Source organism: Hypanus sabinus, unplaced genomic scaffold (genome assembly GCF_030144855.1).
Source record: "Hypanus sabinus isolate sHypSab1 unplaced genomic scaffold, sHypSab1.hap1 scaffold_1166, whole genome shotgun sequence".
NCBI lineage: Eukaryota > Metazoa > Chordata > Chondrichthyes > Myliobatiformes > Dasyatidae > Hypanus > Hypanus sabinus.
The window spans coordinates 15,031-37,121 of record NW_026779225.1 but is presented as its reverse complement, the minus strand read 5'-3'; the positions used below and the strand labels follow the sequence as shown (position 1 = coordinate 37,121).

The window sequence follows — 22,091 nt, the reverse complement described above, 5'->3', positions numbered from 1 at the left end:
TGAGCGGCAAGTTTGCTTCTTTCCACAGACTAATGAGTAGCTGGAGTCTCTGCCTGGGAGAGGGGGGGATGTGTCACCAATCCTGACACGTGATCCCGTTTGCCCCTCCCATTTAACCGCAGATGGGCAACATCTGCGCGTCTGTTACCGAGGCCCCGCCTCCCGATGATGTAACAATCTCTTCGCGCATGTTCACAGTCTCCGGGTGGACGGTGTTATCCTCTCCGCTCAGAGCTGAAGTTGGTCGGCTGTGTGATCGGGAAAGACTTTCGTCTCTTCCGTCGGGATCACTGTTTGGGGGCCGAAGATATCACTTTCCCATCGGTAAGTACTGAGCCGGATCCCGAGCGGGGAGATCCGATGTTGGCCGTGAGCCCCGAACTGAGGGCCAGTTAATCATTTATTTTCCAGTTATCTGGGCTCGTCAGAAATGTGTCGACTCCACTTAATCTGCATTAAACGATCCAAACAGGAGCACAGGCTGTCTGTTTCTGCAGAATTTAAATAGAAGTCCCGCCGACAGGTCACGTGACGCTGTGTGTTGCAGATTCGCCCCGCCCTCCGCGTTGTCACACAAGATCACGTGGTGTGATTTTGGCCACTGAGTCCCATTAATTTCCCGAACACGTCTCGCTTCCAAAGGCTCCTCGCTTTTGTCCTGGAGCTTTATGGCTGTTGTGTCTTCTCCCGGACTGGGGTGGGTGAGAAAGGAGAACGTCCCAGGTTGTGGGAATCTTTTATTTCACTGCCTGCTTTACCGAGGACTGATCTGGATCCAAAAGACTGTGCAGTTCCTCTCAGTCACGGGCGGAGCAGTTACCATGCAAAGCGTGAAGTGTCCGGATGGGAAACTTCCTATGGTGTGTTGATAAAAAGTTGGTGAGGGTCAAAGTATATATGACAAAGTTCTAGTTGTATCTTCTAACTTTGTCATTTTTGAATCTTTCATACAGTAGTATGTATAATTAATTCAGTAGCTGTGGTGTGTTCTGACGTCTCCGGACCGGCTTTTCCGTGTTTACAACAGTAGAAATAGACCCGTGAGTCTGGTGTTCAAACTGTGTGAGCGGACCCCTCACTGTCACCAGTCTGTCACTCGGTGGAAATCAGGCAGAATCTCAAGTTGCACTAAAAACGAAATGTTTGAAGTCATTCTGACGAAACGTCATTAACCTGAATTGTAAAGTTTGTTCCCCTCCTCGCAGCTGTTCCTTACCTGCTGAGTGTTTCTGGTAATTCCACTTTCTTTTTATTACATTTAACCTGGAAATGGAAATGACTCGATCTGTGATAGTAGAACAGTAAAGAAAGCAGAACTTTTCCCTGTCAATTATCCTGGTACCAGTTTGTCTGTTATTGCTGGAAATGTGTTCAGTACAGTTGTTGCTAATGAGGTTCACATGAATAATCTCAGGAATGATCGGCTTTATGTGTGAGGAGCATTTGATGGTTCTGGACCTGTGCTGGATGGAGTTCAGAGGGACAGTGGGGTTTGTGGAGGCGAGCTTTGGTTATGTAAACCTACCGAATGCTGAACAGCCTGGATACAGTGGACATGGAGAGGATGTTTCCATTAGACGGAGAGTCTGTGATCTGACAGCACAATCTCAGAATAAAGATGCTTCCAGTTAAAATGCAGTTGCAAATTTTTTTTTGCCATTAGGTGTCCGAAGTGTGGAATTTGTTGCCACAGAGGTTGGTTGAGGCTGTGATTTGGGTATATTTATGGCAGAGATTAATATACTCAAGATTGCTAAATAGCTTCAGGGTGACAGGAGGAAGGCAGGAATATAGTGTGGGAATAAAAATCAGCCGTGTTTGAGTGGTGGATCAGATTAGATGGATCAAATCACCTAATTCTGTTCCTTATGTCTTACCATGACTGAATGATGGCTCCTTCTTATCCCATATTCTTTTGTGTCATGTGAGGGACAATAAAAGATTGTTCACTGAGATCATTATATCTGCCTTCAACGTTTAAATTTCAGTGAGTTTTGTTCCTAGTAACATTAAGCAGAAATGTTTGGTCCTCCTTTGTATTGTTAATGTGCTTCATTATCTTTCATGTTAAAGTTAGACCTGCAGTGAGAGATTTATTGGAAGAAAACCCAGGACTGAAGATGAGGGAACAGCAACAAGTGAACCAGCCCAAGGATTGAGAGCATCGACTGGAGAGAACCCATCTGACTCGGAGATTCCAGTGATTCAGTCAGGAGAAAGTTTGGTGAGTCTCCTTTACTCAAACACTGGTCCTTTAGACATTACATACCTGCACAAGGGAAGGTAGGAGTGAGACTGTATGTGCTCTGAAGAACCATTTATGCCTCTGTCAGACCCGGTTGCAATTAGTCCAGGTCTGGTACTGTTCTTCCAGCAGCCCAGCCCTTTGAAACCAATCCCATTCTGTGGAAGTTGAATCTGGAGAGAGTCTCTCAGAGACTGTATTAGTACAAACTCTTTATTCCAAGTACCTGGGGCTTACTCAGTTAGTCACTCAAACAGGAACAGTCAATGACTGTTCCCACCCAATCCACTAACTGACTAACAATTCCCCTTCACCACAGATATATCCATCCAGATACTCCACACACTAGACAGGCTGGAACCAAAGTTATTTACTACGACAGGCTGGAGCCCCTAAAGACAAATGACAAAATAGTCATAATGGCTTACACACACAGAACAGACTGAAACTGTCCTATCTCTGCGCATGAACACACAAGGTGATGAGTGTCCTGAAAACCTAGCTAGCTACCCTCAAGAAGAAATATGGCTCAGCATGGCTTAGTACATCTGTTGATCATCAGCAGTTTCTTTCAGAAAAACAGGCTGTTATAGTTTAACGAAGTGTTAAACCATACTTCATTATTCCCTCCTTTTTGATCATTAAATGAGCAACAAAACAGTAATTTTTTACAGAGAAAGCAACCAAGTACAGCTTTGACTTCTCAGTGGGAAAAACAGCATACATCAGTAATTATAACAATGATACGTACAACTATTAGGACATAATGCAATATCATGCTCAACATATTACAAACAGGCCTTCGAAGATCACTTTTTCGACCCTTCCGTGAACCCGTGTAAATCCTGCCCTACTCTCTTGATGCTGTCAGTCTCCTTGGCAGTGTGCTGGGAGAGGGATGTAACGTTAGTAGACTCATCAGGGATATAGGTGCAGCATTCTGTGTCAATAATAGCACAAGTTCCCCCTTTCTCAGCGAGGATAAAATCTAAAGTCGTACGATTCTGTACGACTGTTTGCCAGATTGCAATCATTTCAGTGGGTATTTCTGTTACTTGGGCCTGTGTTTCTGTCACAGGGCCCCTGCAGTATTGAGGCCAGGTCCTCAAGTGCTGTAGTCAAATTGATTATCTCTTGTGAATTCCCGGCTACTCCATAGGAGAGAAAAACTATCATTAAAGATCGCTCAGTCTCAGTTATTCCTCTCCGCTGCTGGGCACCTGCAGTTATGGCCAGGAAGCATGTTTCCCAGTGTAGGAAGTTCTGTTTGGTGGGGGCCTGAGATACATCTGTCAAAACACTGTGTCTGTCCGGGCCCCTAGTTCTACCCATTTGGCATAAGTGTGACAGAGACAGGAAAATCTTAACTGGATGCTGGGGTGAGCCCTCTCAAAGACATAAACACAAACACCACTGTTACGCACCCGTAATGGTTTAAATGAACCAGCAGCTATAGACAACACCTGGAGTCCAGTTTTGATGTTAAAAGCACTGTCTTTATTAGTATCTACTTGTATAACAACTTAAGCAAAATAATCTGAAGTTAAAGGTGTTATGAGTACACATATGTGTAAATATAACTCCCAAACCACTGAGCTCAGGGAATACCAAGCTCAAAGTCTTGGGATGGTGAAGCATGAAAGTTCAGTTAAGCCATGGAATAAATGACAAGAGAGAGATTTTTAATCCAAGGTGAATGTCGAGAGAAGGCAACTACGCTGAATTCCACAAATTCCACGGTGGTAAAACAGGATAACAGTCGCTGTAGGTCTTATCCATCGTTGCTCTAAATCCACATACAAAATATCACCAAAATTAGCTTATCACAGGGATAAGTCTTCAAAGGGAATGACCACCCAAGCAAGGGTTAACACACAGGTAGATTCCGCAAGGTACTCCCAATCCAGATCCAACACACAAAGTATTACCGACAGTGATTTCCACAGAATATCCCTTCTCACAAGTGGTTACCACAGAACACACCCGAATTCTGCTAAGGGTTAACAAAAGTGGTAGCCACGAGATACTCCAACAAAATCCCCACTTGGATTATACGAATTATCACCAACAGTGATTTGTCACAGGAGTACCTCTTCAAGTGAATTACCACACCCAGGCAAGGGTTAGCACAAGTGGTCCACACAGGACACTCCCAAACCAACAGATCCACTCCAATGGATCAAACAAAGTGACAATCACACATTCGGTATACAATGGATGAATAATCCTTGCTTCAATGAAACAAACTGGGATGTGTAAACATGCTGTGTGGTCAAGTTCCAGCGTGCGTTCGTGTTCTCTCTCTCTCTCTCTCTCCCTCTCTCCCTCCCTCTCTCCCTCCCTCTCTCCCTCCCTCTCTCCCTCCCTCTCTCCCTCCCTCTCTCCCTCCCTCTCTCCCTCCCTCTCTCCCTCCCTCTCTCCCTCCCTCTCTCCCTCCCTCTCTCCCTCCCTCTCTCCCTCCCTCCCTCCCTCCCTCCCTCCCTCTCTCCCTCTCCCCCCTCTCTCCCTCTCCCCCCTCTCTCCCTCTCCCCCCTCTCTCCCTCTCCCCCCTCTCTCCCTCTCCCCCCTCTCTCCCTCTCCCCCCTCTCTCTCTCTCCCTGTCTTTCCCCCTCTCCCCAAGAAATCTGCCGGCTGACGTCACTCAGGCACTATCTCTTAAAATGACAATCCACGGCAAGAAACCTAGAGGTTCATCACTCTCCACTATCAACCAATACAATTTCCTTTAGTCCGAGAGAGTCCTTCTACTTAGTTCCTTCAGTAACATCTTTGCAGTCTCTTCAATGTATTGCCCCTTCAGTTTCACAGCCGTCGGAGTGGTCAGTAACACTTCATATGGTCCTCTCCACCGAGGTCCAACTTTCCCTCAGTCCCAGTTCCTGATCAGGATAAATTCCCAGGTTCTATGGTGGGATAGTCACTCCTCTCTGCAAGGTAGTTCTCTTCCTTGTAAGCTTGTCATACCTGTGAATGTAACGCTTGGAAAATTTTGGTTAGTTGGCATATTTATTTCTGCATCTCTTCCAATATCTAGTTTTGCTGGTAGGCTTTCTGGGAACAATGGTGCACAAGGTATTGGTCCCCAGGATATCCTCATGGGCCATCCATAAATGTTTTAAACTGGTGACAACCCCGCTTTCCCCTATGGGGTAACCCTAGTGGAATAGGGCTAATGGTCGGACCTTCAACCAAGTGAGTCCAGCCTCCGCCGTTAGTTTGGCCGATTTACTCTTCAGAGTGTCTTTGGCTCTTTCCACTCTGCCAGCGGCCCGTGGGTGGTGTACACAGTGGAATTGTTGCTTGATAGCTAGTTCGTTACATACCCCTTCGTTTACTTTCACCACAGAGTGTGGGCCATTGGTAATTCAATAAAATCAATTTGTAGACAGAAAAACGTCCACCTGTCAAGGGACTCGTACCCGCTGTGCAGGGTGCAGGCTACCAACCATTCCCTCCTTTCCCAGGGGTGGTAAATCATGTATATAATCAGCCAATATTGGTAAAAACTGTGTAGGAACACAAACCTGTCCCGCTGGGGTAATCCAAAAAGCTAGGTCTTGGTCTTTCTGGCATCCCATCTGTGACCACAGTTTGCGCTCTTCCTCAGAGGCGTCCCCCTGAAAATTATTTACCTCCCACATGTCTGGCAAACCCATTCTGCTTTAGTCATGGAGGGTTGCTTGACGGGGAACCCGAGGAAGCTACAACTACTGAGGATAGTGCCGCACTTTTCACTGTTTGATCTGCTGGAGCATTGTGTTTAGTGACACAGTCGGACAAGCGAGTGTGGGCTGCACATTTCATAATAGCCAAAACTCGAGGTAGCTGTACAGCGGTGTGTAAGTTGTTTACAAAGGTGGCATTACTAATGGGGTGGCCAGAGGAAGTCAGGAATCTCAATGTTCCCAGAGAGCCCCGTAGTCATGTACAATCCCAAATGCATAACGGGAATCTGTGTAAACGTTCCCAGCAACAGAGCACGAGTCAGAGCAAACAGCTCAGCCTTCTGGGCGGAGTCAGATGCTTCAAAAGAAGCTTGCTGAACAATTTCACTGTCTGTCACTATCGCATAGCAAGAATATCGTTTCCCTGCTGGATCTACAAAAGAGTTTCCATCCTCATAAAATTGCTTCGGGCTAGAGGGGGTATTGTGGAATGGATGGGAGAGTCTGTCCTTCTTTCACTGTGATCCGGACGGGCTAGAGGGGGTATTGCAGAATGGATGGGAGAGTCTGTCCTTCTTTCACAGTGATCTGGATAGGGGGACAGTTGGTGCGACCGACTTCATGGCCTGAATTTGCTCAGAGATGTGGTACAGCATCTTGGGATCGGTCAATATTAAAAGAATGTCTTACCAGATGTCCCGTTTTCACCTCAGACTCCTTCCAGTATCGGAGTTGGACCACAGCCAGGTCTTGCCAGTCTACCTCGGTGCTGGAGGCTTGTTTCAGCAAGGTGTAGGCAATGAAATCTGGGCTCTTTGGCTTGAACCCAGGGCAAACACTAACAGCGGTATGGGGAACCACCAGTTCTGTCTGTCGCCAAAGGAAATCCGGAAATTCGGCCAGTAATGCACTGCCCACTTCTCCTTTAACCTCTCCAATCACCATGACTGGGAACTTCTGTCCCTCGAGGGGTGCATAACATTGGCTTTCCTCAGCTGAGCACCCCGTAGGGTCATAGCACAGAGTCACGTAGGGGTCGACCACTGGCAGAAGGGGTTCAAATGCAGTGGAGTCCAGATTAGGTGCCCACAACAAGGGGGGTCGGAAATTGAGGAAGCTGTCAGTTGTTCACCTGTCACAGGGTGACACCATTGCCTGTGCAGGGAATCTCGACTTCCAACAGACAGAGCAAGTCTCACCCTGCTGGATTACACCCCCGACTGCGGGGTGCTGACTGTAAATGAAACCTCACAATGGTTCCCGTGGAATTCCACCTCCAGTGGCTGGTTATGTGAATACGTACATTCCATGCCTTCAAACCCAGACAGAGTGAATGTTGCGTCTGAGAACTGCAATCCCTTTTCCGATACTATTTCCCGATTGAGAGTGGTTGTAGGTGCCCCCATATGAATCATATACGGAACTGGAATAGCAGCAACTGTCAATATTACATTGGGCTCTTCCTGAGGTGTGGTACTCACGGTAGGAAGCATCCTTGCTTGTCAATTTCTAAATGGTTTGTTGTCCCCACCTGTCCCGTGGAAGGTGGTTGTTCCCATTTCTGTTCCGCAGATATAGCCTGCTCACATCCTTCTTCCCACTGAACATATTCACCTTTAATATTCTTTTCATATCTTTTTATTATTATTATTATTCAAAAATAGCACAAGAGCATTGAAGTAACAACACTTACAATGCCTCATAAAAGAGGAAATGATCTTAAGGATTGAAAATTTTGTAAATTAAAAGAAAGAAAAGTGAGGGGGAAAAAAAGAAACCCATTGGAGGTACAACCCCGGAGCCGTGCGTCATACAAAAAGCTTCTAAAAATAAACATCAAACCGCCAAAAAGAAAGAAAAGATATATCAAAAAAATTTACATTTAGATCGTGGAGGAAATCTATCAGTTAACTGAAATGATAATAATGAACAGATGAGCCCCATCTGTTCTCAAAATCAAATAAAAGTACAAAGGTTCGACTTCTAATTTTCTCCAAGACACAGCATCACCTGAGAGAGCCATTGTGACAAAGTAGGAGCTGATATATCCTTCCATTTCAACAAGGTGGCCCTCCTAGCTGTCAATGTAACAAACACCATGGATATTTTGAGGAATTATTCCAAAAAGCATAGTCAATTTATTAGGTTGTAAGTTGATTCTGAGTGCTTTAGAAATTGTCGAAAAGACTGACTTCCAAAACTGATTTAATATTGAACTTCACCAGAACACATGTGTCAGTGTGGCTATCTCATTTTTACATCTATCCCAATACTTGTCAACATTGGGAAATATTTTCGGAAGTCTCTCCTTCGTCAAATGGTAATAATGGACAATTTTAAATTGAATCAGTGAATGACTAGCACAGATCGAAGAAGAGTTAACCAGCTTCAGAATCCATGTCCAATTCTGCCATATAAAAGAGAAATTGAGTTCCTTCTCCCAGTCCCATTTAATCTGAAGTAAAGGACGCTTATCCCTTTGTAATAATAAATTATAAATTCTTCCAACAGAACCGTTCAACGAGGGGTTCATATTCATAATAGTATCTAACAAATCAGCCTCCAATATGTAAGGAAAATTATTTAAATATTTTTGTAAAATATGTCGAACTTGAAGATATTGTAAAAAATGTGAATATAAGAGAGAATACTTATCGACAAATTGTTCAAAAGACCTCAATCTGCCTTCTTTAAATAAATCCAAAAACAAATTAATACCTTTATTTTTCCAAAGTAAAAAAAAAATTGCAACACTCCAAGAAGGTTTAAAAAAGTAATTATGATAAATTATACTACAAAGTTTAACCTTTTTAAGATTAAAAAAATTGCGGAACTGGATCCAAATTTGTAAAGAGTGCTTAACCACAGGATATAGGTTTAAATTAGCAACGTTAGCTAATTGTATAGGTAACTCCGAATAACGAAGTTAAATAAAACTGTTTCACAGCTCTCGGTTCCTGGTCTACCCATATTGGCTGTTCATTCCTATCAACCCAATGTAATCAGAAGGACATACACCGCGTTAACAGCCCAATAATACATTCATAGATTAGGCAAAGTGAGACCACCATCCTTTTTCAACTTTTGCAAATGACATTTACCAATTCTTGGTCTTTTATTATCCCAAATAAAAGATAGAATAATAGAACCAATCCGATCAAAAAAACTTCTTAGTAAACAAAAACAGGAATATTCTGAAATAAATATAAAAATTTTGTTGGGCGGAAGCAGACATTTTGCGTGCTTCTTCTGGAATAATCCCAAAAATTGCTGTAAGTGGATTAGGTTGAACATCCACATCTATAACTTTAGATAATATTCCAAACACATCCCTCCAAAAATTGTTTAAACTTGCACCTGACCAAAACATAAGAGTAGCTACTTCTTCAGTACATCTGTCACAAATAGGGCTTATATTAGAAAAAATATGAGCCAATTTATCTTTGGACATATGGGCCCTGTGTACTATCTTAAACTGAATTTAGATATGGCATGTGGAGATAGGTGAATTATTGACTAAATAATAAATTTTACTCCACTGATTATCTGAAAGTGAATGTTGAAGTTGTACTTCCCAGGTGCGTTGAACCCTATCATTAGGCGACATGCGAGCATTCATTAACTGTTTATAAAGGATTACTATTAATTGTTTTTGACAAGGTTTAAACTGAAAAATAGCATAAGCCAAATTTAAAGAGCAGGCCAAGGGGTAAATTGGTTAAAAAATCACGTAAAAAATTCCCAACCTGTAAATATCTGAAAAATGTGTATTAGAGATATCATATTTGTCCATTAACTGTGAAAAAGACATTAAACAGTCTTGTAAAAACAAATCTAAAAAAATCCACTAAAGGAGGAAAATTGGCTTTATAAAGATCCTGATATTTTTTAGTAATTATAACCCCTAAATATCTAAAAGAATCCATAACTTTAAAAGGAATATTATCATATATAGAGACAGATACATTTAAAGGAAGTAATTCACTTCTACTAAAATTTATTTTGTATCCTGAAAGGTCCCCGATTTAGTCATATAATTTTAGCAAAGCAGGAATAGATTATTCAGGCTTGGATATCTATACCAATAGATCATCAGTGTAAAGAGAGATCTTGTGCATGGTCTCATTCACAAAAATCCCATGAATATTTTCGGCTTCACAAAGAGCAATAGCAAGGGGCTCGAATCTTAATTTACATAACAAAGGACTTAATGGACAAGCTTGGCTTGTCCCCCGTGATAGCTGAAAAAAGGAGACCTACAGTTATTAGTGATAACAACAGCAATAGGAGCTTTATATATCATTTTTATCCAATTATTAAAATTAATACCAAAACCATTTTTTTCTAAAGTATTAAATAAATATTTCCATTCAATTTAATCAAATACTTTTTCAGCATCCAAAGATATAAGGCATTGTGGAGTTTTAGAAGAAGGTGAATGTATAATGTTATATAATCTCCGAATATTTGAGAAAGAATAATGACCCTTTATAAAGCCTGTTTGATCTTTAAAAATGATTTTACCCAAAATACTCTCCAACAGATTGGCCATTATCTTTAAGTGAATATTAGTATCAACATTCAATAATGAAATAGGTCTGTATGAGGCACAATCAGAAGGATCTTTATTCTTTTTGAGAATTAAAGAAATAGAAGCTTCATAAAAAGTAGAGGGTAAATCACTTTTCACAAAAGATTCTTTAAACATCTCCAACATATACGGAGAAAGCAATTTTCCAAATTTTTTATAAAATTCTACAGGATAACCGGCAAGTCCCAGGGCCTTACCAGATTGCCTTGAGAAAATAGCTTCATGAATTCTGGATTCAGTAATTTAGGCATCCAGAGTTTTTTGATCCTCAACAGAAATTTTAGGGAAAGCAATCATTTGTAAAAAAACACAACATTCATTTCAGAAGAGTCCACTGGACATTGAGATTTATAAAGTTCATTATAAAAGTCTTGAAAAATCTTATAAATTTCTTCATAATCCCGAGCCAGGGTACCATCTTTTCTACGAATTTTCCAAAATTTGCCTCTTGGCTCCAGCTGATTTTAATTGAGATGCAAGTAGTTTATTATTTTTATCTCCAAACATATAAAATTGGGTCTTTAACTTAAATAGATCAACTTCAATTGAATGCGTTAATAATAGGTTATATTATGATTGAAGTTCCACCCTTTTTTTAAATGTCAATATTAGGGTAAGTCACATAGATATTATCTAAATCTTTAATTTGTTTTGAAATTTTATCTAATTTTGCTTCAGTCTGTTTTTTAAGTTTAGTTGAATAAGAAATAATCTGACCACCTAAAAATGCTTTGAATGTATCCAATATAATTAATTTAGACATACCACTTATATCATTAAAAAGTAAAAAATTCTTTAATCTGGCTTTTGATAAAACGGATAAAGTCAGAGCTTTGCAATAAAGTCTGAGACATGTGCCATGGTGGACGGCCAAAAATGTCATCATCAAATTCAAAGGACAAACTCAAAGGCGCATGCTCAGGTATAGCAATAGCGTCATATTCACAGTTTTTACCATTAGGCAAAAGACAGGGATCAACTATAATATAATCAATCCTTGAATATATTTTATAAACATGGAAAGAAAAACAATATTCTCTGTTATCAGGGTGTAAATGCCTCCATAATTCGATCAACACAAAATTGGTCAAAAAAGAGTTAATATCTGATGCAAAATGATTTGGAAGTCATTGATTAGTTGAGCTCTTATCAGTCATAGGATTTAAGCAACAGTTAAAATCCCCACCCACTAACAACATATACTCATTTAAATCTGGCAGTAAAGCAGATATTTTTTTTTAAAAAAAGCAGGATCATCTAAATTAGGACCATACAAATTAACCAAAACAACCATTCTATTACAAGTCACTCCTTTAACAATTAAAAATCTACCATTAGAATCTGACCTAATGAGGACCATTATCCTCTTGAGTAAATATATTAGATTTAATAAAGATAGACACACCCTTACTTTTGCTCTGAGAAGTAGCATGGAGCTGTTTTCCATTCCACCAGCGAAAAAATCTATTTTGATCTCCTGCCTTGTTATGCGTCTCCTGAGCAAAAATTATATCAGTTTGGAACCGATTAATAATTTTAAGTCTTTTTTGTTTAATAGGATAATTCCAACCAAGTATATTCCAAATGATTACATGAATCCATTTAACTGCCATACTATAATTTTATTCTAATTTACTTTATACATGTGCAGAACACATACCAATACGGGATTATCAAAGATGGCAGTGATGAAGAATAAAGCCAGATAGAAAACACGCATGCTCTGGAACCACCCAATGGGGAAAAAAAAACTCCTAACTTTAAACCCACCCACCCTCCCAAAAGCCTGAAAAAAAGGCAAGTGAACTAAGATAGATGCAAAGACATGGGCCACTCTGTTGTTCTCATCTCTGCCTCCCCCCAGCCAGTACATAAAATAAATAAAATGACCTTGCAAGAAAGACAGTAAAGTCTCAACAAAGGAGAGTGTTTACATTCTATCATGTGTTAAACAGTAAAAGAACCAAAATAACATAATCTCTTATAGAGAATAGCCAGCCCCATCTTAAGTTTAGCTTTAAATCCCTAAGAAAACTTTAAATTCAGTTATAGGGCGCTATAATAAAACAGATGAAAAGAAGTTAATAGTATACTTAACTGATCTAAATTGATGGAAATATTAATTAGTAAAATCATAGTAACTTAACCCTCCCAGATAAATATATAAAAAGAAACCCTGTTGGTAGAAAAAAAAACTACCAGTTAGTAATTTAAGAAATAACAAAAAAAATCAAACCAAATATTAGATAAAAGGAACAAATCCTATTGTCCTCTTTTCTCAGTCAAATATGTAATTAACCATTTAAACAGTCAAACTTGATCCGTAAATGTTCTTTCCAAACAAAAATCCAATAGGATGTAATGATGAGCAGGTTTTCTTTTCTTCTTTTATTAATCTGTCAATGAAATATCCAAATAGCCTTCATATATCTTCTTTTTGTAGTGTGAGTAATATACAGATAAACAAACAGCTTTTCAGATAGTTCATTCAGTAGTAACGTCAGTGGTGGTGACTGGTATAGCCTGGACAAAATCCAGCTCGACTTTTGGGTCAAAGAAAGTACATGGGGAAGAATTAGGAGGAAAAACTTTCATTCTTGTCGGGTAACTCAAAGAGGGGAATCGTTTCTTATCATATGCTTGTTTCATTACCAAAGCAAATCTTGCTCTTTGTTCCATTACTTCTTTTGGATAATCTTCGTAAAAACGGAGCTCAGACTCACTGAATCTGAAAACTCTGTTTTCTTCCCTGTCGCATTATTTGATCTTTTATTTTAAAGTGATGAAAACAAGCCAAAACAGATCTTGATCTGGTTGAGTCTTTAAATTTCGAAGTGGACAGCCTGTGTGCTCTTTCAATAGCAAGTAGCTGTGATGAAATAGTCAGAAATAGATCATGAAAGAGCTTACCAAAGTAAACAATTATGTCTCCATTTTCAGCTCCTTACTGCAATCCAATGATTCGTATGTTGTTTCTGCGAGACCTAGTTTGCAAATCAATAATCTTATTAACGATTTTTTTCCAAACAGGTTATAGTTTCAGACAGTTTTTGCTTAGTTAACTTCAATTCCTCTTCATGATTAGTAACTTGAGTTTCCATATCTTTAAGTTTTCCCAGAAATAAGTTCATTTCATTATATTCTTTTCCAGTTGATCTTTAATTGCCTTATTCTGATCTTGAATTGATTTCAGTGTCCGAACAATATCTTCAGCCCATGATGGCATTTCATCAGATCTTTCCTTCGATGTCTTTCCTTTTTCATTACCTTTGTCAGTAGGTTCATGCAGATTCTTCCCACTTCTCGTAGACATAGACATGTCACTCCCCTTCAAGAATCAGCAATTAAAAATTTGAAATTCAAAATTTAAGCTGTGAGCGGGAGAGAAAACTAAGAGCAGCACAGAATTAGTGCTACTCCATCGACAGACAGAGACAGTCTCCATTCACCTGTAATATTAGTTCTCTTCGGGGTTGATAGGCATTTGAAAGCCCCGGTCCAATGATATGTCAAAGCTCATTGCATTCAATTTTGGTCATTGTCAGGCCAATCCATATTATTTGTTAATGCTGTTGGCTAACTTAGTTGGTAAGCATTGGAGCAGTAAGACATTAAATTGGGGGGGGGGGGGCAGATTCCCATCATTAAAGGCTTGGTCTCCTAAGAAAGTGCTTTAGCAGGCCACAAAACTCATACAGTGTCGATATGCCAGACATGGGTTCGGGATTCCATGTTTCCCTATCAGTTGTAACTTTAGACTGACATTCCTGCCTTTCTCTCCTATGTAGACCGGCCTTGGTTTGCTTACGTTGTTTTTCCTGCTGTTGTTTTCGGCGCCCATCCATCCATTCATGCTCCGTTTGTAACGTCTCCCAAACTTTGGTGTTCCTTCTGCAGTACTTACCTCTATCCTAGTGGTCGCCAAGCTGTTGATTGTGATCGACTAGTCTGCTTTTGAGATTTCCTCAGTAGATCCTGGGAAAAGGGAAGAAAGGAAGAAACTGTTGAGAGATTGTTCCCGGGTTGTGGGGTTTTAGTTCCATTTTTTCTACATGCGTGTAACTCCCCCGCACTACACAGTATACTTCAGTGGTCCCCAACCACTGGGTCGCGAGGAAACAACATGAGTCAGCTGCACCTTTCCTCATTCCCTGTCAGCCCACTGTTGAACTTGAGTGCACGCGAGGTCATCAGTCGCCGAACCGCAGTGACACTCTCATGCCAGAGATCACCAGTTGGCCTCGGGCGGCCGGTGGGAAGTGCCGTCACTACTGGCCTGGAGTGCTGCCTCTAAACCTGTTTAGCACACTGAATGTTCGTGGGGAATCTGGTGCTAAAATATTCGCCGTCGACCTAATTCGGGCTCAGCGTTTCATAGGTATCAGAGCAGCTACCATGCTGTGATCTGATGAAACAAACTTTTGTCGGCTGATAGGTCCTACAAGGGGGGGGCGGGCGCGTGCCCTGTTACACTCCTTGCTCAGTCGGTCACTCTCTCCAAACTGTCTACCACGGCCCCAGCACAGGGACCTCCGGCGCTGACATTGTCCTCTCAACCAACCCACGACCAACCAAACCAAGCCAAGGCATCTGGTGGAGGGCGGGCAGGAGGCTGTCCAATGAGGCAATGAAGCCCTCAAATCTGCTTCGGTACCCCGAGTCCAAGCACCCTGCACTTAAATGCAAATGTGTTGAGTTTTTTCAGCGGAGAAAACGTGAGCAGCACGGGACAGAAGCTAAGTGCCGAGAGGCGCGAAAACGATATTACGGAATAGACTGATCATAAGGAACCTGCTTCGAGTATCGCTGTATCCCTATCGTGGTTCACACCCCCACCCACCCCATCCCCCGTCAGCCGGTCCGCAAGAATATTGTCAATATTAAACTGGTCTGCGGTGCAAAAAAAGGGCGGGTGCCCCAGTGTTTATACATTATTTCTACTTCCAGGTTGTGGGGTTTTATTTCCGGTCTTTTCTGCCCTCCTGTGCATGCGTGTAACTAATTGATCTGGGTCGATCTTGCATTTTAGTAAGGCCAAGGTAGGGGATCTTGGGCTTAAAATGGTTGGTGACCACGACTCTATCCCTTTATCACATGCATTATTCCTCCAACTTGCTGATAATATACTGTTCCACTTTAAAGGTATGTCACATATGGAATTTATTCCAGTTAGCCAAGGATTTCCTTCTACGCCACTGTGTGGTGTTGGGAAATCATGTACAAGGCAAGTTACAGCAGTAGTTTGCCATTGCCTTCTGCTGGGTGAGTTGTTTTGTTCACCAGCTCTAACCCAGCACAGATGAAACAGTGTAAGGGAGTCGGCTGGATTCGAACTCGGGACCTCTTGCCTCTAAGTCCAACGCTGAAGCCACTATGCCACCAGTGGCATAGCCAGCAAAGTTCTGCTTTACAACTGCCTTTTCCTTCCATTCCCTTTTCAACAATTTCCACTTCTTTCCTCAATTCATTATCCAAATCAAATTTACTGCTTGTTCTCATGAGATAATAACCCAGGCTCCTGCACCCTCCCCCATCCGTGGCTACATTTTGTTCCCCAATTTCTTATTCAGCACAGCACTCAACATTCACAAATATTTTTCCTTGTCTGAAGAACTCTCACACAAATTGTGTCGGGCTGCTGCTGGCCCACTCGTATCAATCGTCTGCAATTGACCAGTGGTCTCTAAGTAATTTATTGGGCACAAAGCCTCCTGCTCAATAAACAATGAGATAAATGTACCCGGCTGGCACCTCCTGCTTAATGGATGAATTTACCTGGCATGTCTGCCTCCTGGCCACTTAGTAAAATTTTGCCTACCTTATACAAATCTCCCAACAAATTCTTTCCTGATCCTGTCAAGTTATGTGATCAGCCTTGAGTGAGGCACCGTACGTCCAAAGGAACTAACGGTGAGTGACAAATACCCTTTGGGCTTCCTTTCGGTCTCCGCAGTCCCCGGAGTGGTCCAGATGCTTACTCAGCCCGTCTGCTTGGCACTACCTATATTGGGATGCTGTTCATGATGCCAAATGTTAAAGTTGAATCTGAATAAAACTCAGGAGACCAGCTTCTTATCGACGCCATGGTTTATTGTGCATTCAAATGCCTGCAGGAGTTTTGAGACCCAGTTGTCAAAGGGGAGCACTGCCACCTTCTGACAAGTCGAATGACTTGGGTTACAGCCATATATTTATAAATAGTACATCCCATACATTAATATTGCAAGATGTTATTTGAACTGGCACACACACTAAGTGTGTTGATGCAAAACTTAATTACTTAGATAACAGAGTTTGGTTTTAGTTATAGATGGGTGGACTGTCCAGTCCTTATCAGTTATTCCCTTTGCAAGGCCCTGACTTAATTACAAACAGATGTTCATTCCTGTCCCTATCAGTGAGTCCTCCTCCAAGGATACTCACAACAAGGATACAATGTATAATCTTATCAGCTCTCAATGTGTCTCTCTGCAAGCCACAGAGAACGGGTAATGAGTCTGTCTTAGCTAAACGCTGAAGACGGAGTTCACCAGTTCAAAATTCCTATTCATTCCAAATTATTCTTTTACCCAGAGGTTACACAGGTTCAAAATGAATTTTTTATATACCCTTAATTCGTCAGGAGGGTTCAGGGGAAATCTTTATGCCCAATATAGAAACTGGTGTTACCTGTGTGTATTGTGGCAATGCAAGAGGTGCTGGAGAATTTGTAAGTGGGAAGAAGTGGAGTAATATTTGCAAATCTGACTTTTTAAAGCATAATTTAGCAAGCAAACCACATATGGGCAATATGCAAAAGCTTTGGTGAGAAAATCCTTCATTACCCGTTACAGCCCTACTACATAGGTTGTGTGAGAGTGCAGATGAACTCGATCAAACCCAGGGGAGATCAAAGTACTTATCAACAGTGATTTGCTAGCTGTGAAAACAATTACCTCTCTGTATAAAATTTACTGTGCACATGTCACCGAGTTAAAAATAGTGCACAGTACAGGATTTGAGTGCACAGTGGTCATTACAAATTAGAGGGGACATTGGTGGGAAGGTGGTGAGACCTCCAGTGTCCCTGATGTCCTCACCTACAAGATGTGCACCCTGTACGTTAAGGAGATGGAACCTGAAATGGATAAATTCCGGATCATCTGGGAGTTGGAGAGGGTGATAGATATGACATGAAGAGAGGTGAGTTACACCCAAGGAGCAGGACACAGGAAACTGGGAGAGAGTCAGGAAGGGGAATGAGGTTAAATAGCCATTGCGGAGAACTCTTGTGCCCATCAAACACAACAAAAGGTAGACCACTTTAGAAACTGGTGGTGAAGGGGATTACCTGACAGTCAAAGGGGTGATAGGGGATTCATTAGTTAGGGGAACAGAACAAGAGGGGACTGATATCCAAGTGGTAAGGCATGCTAGTGCTAGTGAGGGTGAAGCGGGTGATGTGGTTAAAATAAGCTGTAAGGGGAATGGGAGCCAGAATGACCAAACAGATAATGGAGAGGGTGAATTGAATTGAATTGACTTTATTAGATACATACTTCATAAACATGAGGAGTAGAAATCTTTATGTTATGTCTCCATCTAAATGTGCAATGTGCAATTTATGGTAATTTATGATAGATCGTTTGTACACAGGACAGTCAATATAACATCGAAATGCAATTGTATCAGCATGAATTAATCAGTCTGATGACCTGGTGGAGCCTGTTGCTCCTTTTGCTGTGGTACCATTTCCTGGATGGTGGCAGCAGGAACAGATTGTGGTTTTGGTGAATTTGGTCCCTGATTTCCTTTGGGCCCTTTTTATACACCTGTCTGTGTAAATGTACTGAATAGTGGAAAGTTCACCACTACGGATGTGCTGGGCTGTCCGCAACACTCTCTGAGGTTTCCTGCAATTAAGGAAAGTACAGTTCCCATATCAGGCAGAGATGCAGCCAGTCAGGGTGCTCTCAATTGTTTCCCTGTAGAAAGTCCTCAGAATTTTGGTCCCCATCTCCAACTTCTTCAACTATCTGAGGTGACAGAGGTACTGCTGTGCTCTTTTCACAACACAGCCGGTATGCACAGACAATGTAAGGTGCTTTGTGATGTTTATGCCGAGGAACTTAAAGCTGTTCACCTTCTCAACCGCAGATCCATTGATGTCAATAGGGGTTATCCTGTCTCCATTCTTCCTGTCGTCCACAATCAGCTCCTTTGTTTTTGTGACAATGATGGAGGGTTTGTTTCCTTGACACCAGTCAGATGTTCAGATCATAGATAGATTCAGCAGTTAGATGGTTGAGCCTGGTGCAATGAATGTGCTGAGCTGTGTATATCACAATGCAAGAAGCATCGTAGGAAAGCCAGATGAGCTCAGTTAGGGAATTATGATATTGTAACCAATATTGGGACTTGGTTGCAGCCAACAGTCTCAGGGATTTAGAGGAACAAATTTGTAGAGAGATTGCAGACCATGCCAATAAACAAAAAGGTTGATTCAGTAAGTGATTTTAACTTTCCACATATTGACTGGGACTCCTAAACTGTAAAGGACTAGATGAGGTAGAGTTTGTCATATGTGCCCTTAATCAATACGTAGAATTCCTGATGTAGAAGTGTGCAATAAGCTGTTAGGAAATGATCAGGGCTGGTGACAGAAATTAGTGATCATAATGCCATGAGATTCAAAGTAAATATGGAAAAAGAGAGGTCTGGACCACGGGATGAGATTCTAAAATGGAGAAAGGTCAATTTTGATGGTATCAGAAAGGATCAGACAAGTGTGGTTTGGGACAGGTTGTTTCCTGGCAAAGGAGTACCTGTAAGTGGGAGGTCTTCAGATGTGAATTTTTGAGGATGCAGAGTTTGTATGTGCCTGCCAAAATGAAAGTTGAAAGGTAACTGGTCCAGGGAACCTTGGTTTTGAAGAGAAATTGAAGCCTCGTATATATTATTCCACTAAATGCCTCAGACTGTTGGGTGCTACCGAGACCCATTAATGACTACAAGTCATAATTCCACGCACTGAGCTCATCTGAATTTTTTTGTTGTCTTTTGGTTTCTCAAAGCTTCCGAATATTTGTTCTTTTGTTTGCCCTCTCTTTGACATTTATGTTGGCTCTGGCTTCTCATTTTAGCCACAGTTCTGTCCTCCTGTCTTTCTGATGCTTCCACTTCTGTGGAATCACTCAGGTCCCAAATTGCTCCAGAAACTCCAGCCACTGCTGCTCAATTGTCACTCCTACCCTTTCCCTTCCAAACAAGTTTGGCCAGCTTCTCTGCCATATAAACATGGAGAAGTTCAGTAAAGAAACAGGCTATTTGTCCCATCTAGTCAATGCCAAAAAAGCATTTAAACTTGCAGTGCGATCTGGACCAGCTGGCAAAATGGTTTGAGAAATGGAAAAAGGAATTTAATGCAGACAAGTGTGAGTTGTTGCACTTTGGTCTGACCTACCGAGGGAGGTCTTTCACAGTGACTGGTCGGGCACGGAGGAGTGTTGTAGAAGAAAGGGACCTGTTGTAGAAGAAAGTCCTTAATTCACTGAAGGTGGTATCACAGTTAGATAGAGATGGAAGGGAAGATTTTAGCCCAATGGCCTTCATGAACAAAAGTACTGACAACAATAGATGAATGTTATGTTGACTTGTAGAAAACATTGGTGAGGCCTAATTTGGAGTACTGAGTACAGTTTTGGTCACCAACCTACAGGAAAGATGTAAGGACTTTGAAAGAGTTCAGAGAAAATTCACAAGGATGTTGCCAGGTCTGGAGTACTTGGGTTATAAGGAAAGATTGAACAGGTCAGGACTTTATTCCTTGGACTGTAGGAGATTGAGGGGAGATTTGATTGTGATAGAGGGGCATAGATAGTGTAAATGCAAGCTGGCTTTTACCACTGAGATGGGGTGGGAGTACAACCAGAGGCCATGGGTTAAGGGTGAAAGGTGAAATGTTAAGGGGAATATGAGGGGAAACTTCTTCACACAGACAGTCATCGGGGTGTGGAATGAGCAGCCAGCTCAAGTGGTGCATGCGAGCTCAATTTCAACATTTCAGAGGTTCATGTAGGTACCTGGATGGTAGGGGTATGGGAGTGGGCAGTTTAAATAGTTTAGCACAGACTAGATGGCCCAAAGGGCCTGTTTCTGTGTTGTAATTTTCTACAAGAATGTGAAATATTACAAAAATTCACTCTGTCTTTTTAACAGTTGTGCGGACCAACCACTCACCTCAACAGGAATTTTTAATATGGCATTAAAACTGTGGCACTTTACGTTAATAATACATAAAAGAAAATCCTAGATGCACATCAAGAAAGACTAATTGCATGAGACTGGTTTTGTTACTGTGGGGCCAGGCACCCATGCAGCTCAGCAGGAACAGGGAATAATACCAATGGAGAGAGTCTAACTCCACCAAGGTACAAATTGGAGATGACAGAAATGCCCCATTCTTATAGAAACAGGAAGAGCATCAAAGAATTGATGGTCATTCCAGATACCAGCACTCTGCCCAGTCAGGAGATGATTTCTCTGTCCAACTTGGGTAGAACCTCACTGAAACAGTGCGATACCAGGTCAAACCTTGGTAACTGAAGTAATCTCATCTGAAATGTTGTCCTACACCCATTGATGGATTTTGTAAATCTTTTTACAGGTTAAAAACAAGAAGGAATTTGTCTCCAGGAAGTTCAAACACGGCACACCAGTTTTGTTGTCTCTCTCTAGATATTTAAGGAGCAAGGGATTCAATCGACCATCCTTCCTGCTCAACTGTGGGGATGGATTTATTCGGTCATTTGACCAACTGGCAACCCGTCATTTTACACAGGAGAAAGGCTGTTCACCCGTTCAGACAGTGGGAATGGATTCAGTCGGTTATCACAATTGAAGGTACATCAGTAATTTCACACTGGGCAAGGCCATTCACCTGTTCTGTGTGTGAGAAGGCGTTCAGTCGGTCTTCCCACCTGTGGACACACCAGTCAGTTCACACTGGGCAGAGGCTGGTCATCTGCTGAACATCTGGGAAAGGATTCACTCTGTCATCTGACCTAATGGCTCACCAGCGTGTTCACATTGGGGAGAAGCCATTCACCTGCCCAGTCTGTGGGAAGGGATTCACTCAGCCATCCACCCTACAGAGTCACCAGCGAGTTCACACTGGAGAGAGGCCTTTCACCTGCGCAGAATGTGGGAAGGGATTCACTAAGTCATCCACCTTACTGGTACATCAGCGAGTTCACACTGGGGAGAAGCCATTCAGCTGCTCAGTCTGTGGGAAGAGATTCACTCAGTCATCCCACCTACAGAGTCATCAGCGAGTTTACACCGGGGAGGGGCCGTTCACCTGCTCAGAATGTGGGAAGAGATTCACTTATTCATCCACCCTACAGAGTCATCAGCGAGTTCACACTGGGGAGAAGCCGTTCACCTGCTCAGAATGTGGGAAGAGATTCACTTATTCATCCACCCTACAGAGTCATCAGCGAGTTCACACTGGGGAAAAGCCGTTCACCTGCTCAGTCTGTGGGAAGGGATTCACTCAGTCAACCCACTTACAGAGACACCAGCGAGTTCACACTGGGGAGAAGCCGTTTAC

At 41.9% G+C, this 22,091-nt stretch overlaps 1 long non-coding RNA gene across 1 annotated transcript; it reads left to right on the top strand.

Moving 5' to 3' along the window:
- The first annotated feature begins 226 nt into the window (after positions 1-226).
- Positions 227-21,236, top strand: LOC132386452 (uncharacterized). Its single transcript, XR_009509541.1, has 3 exons — positions 227-324; positions 2,074-2,224; positions 21,147-21,236. It is a non-coding gene; the product is annotated as an uncharacterized LOC132386452 (long non-coding RNA).
- Positions 21,237-22,091: the final 855 nt, after the last annotated feature.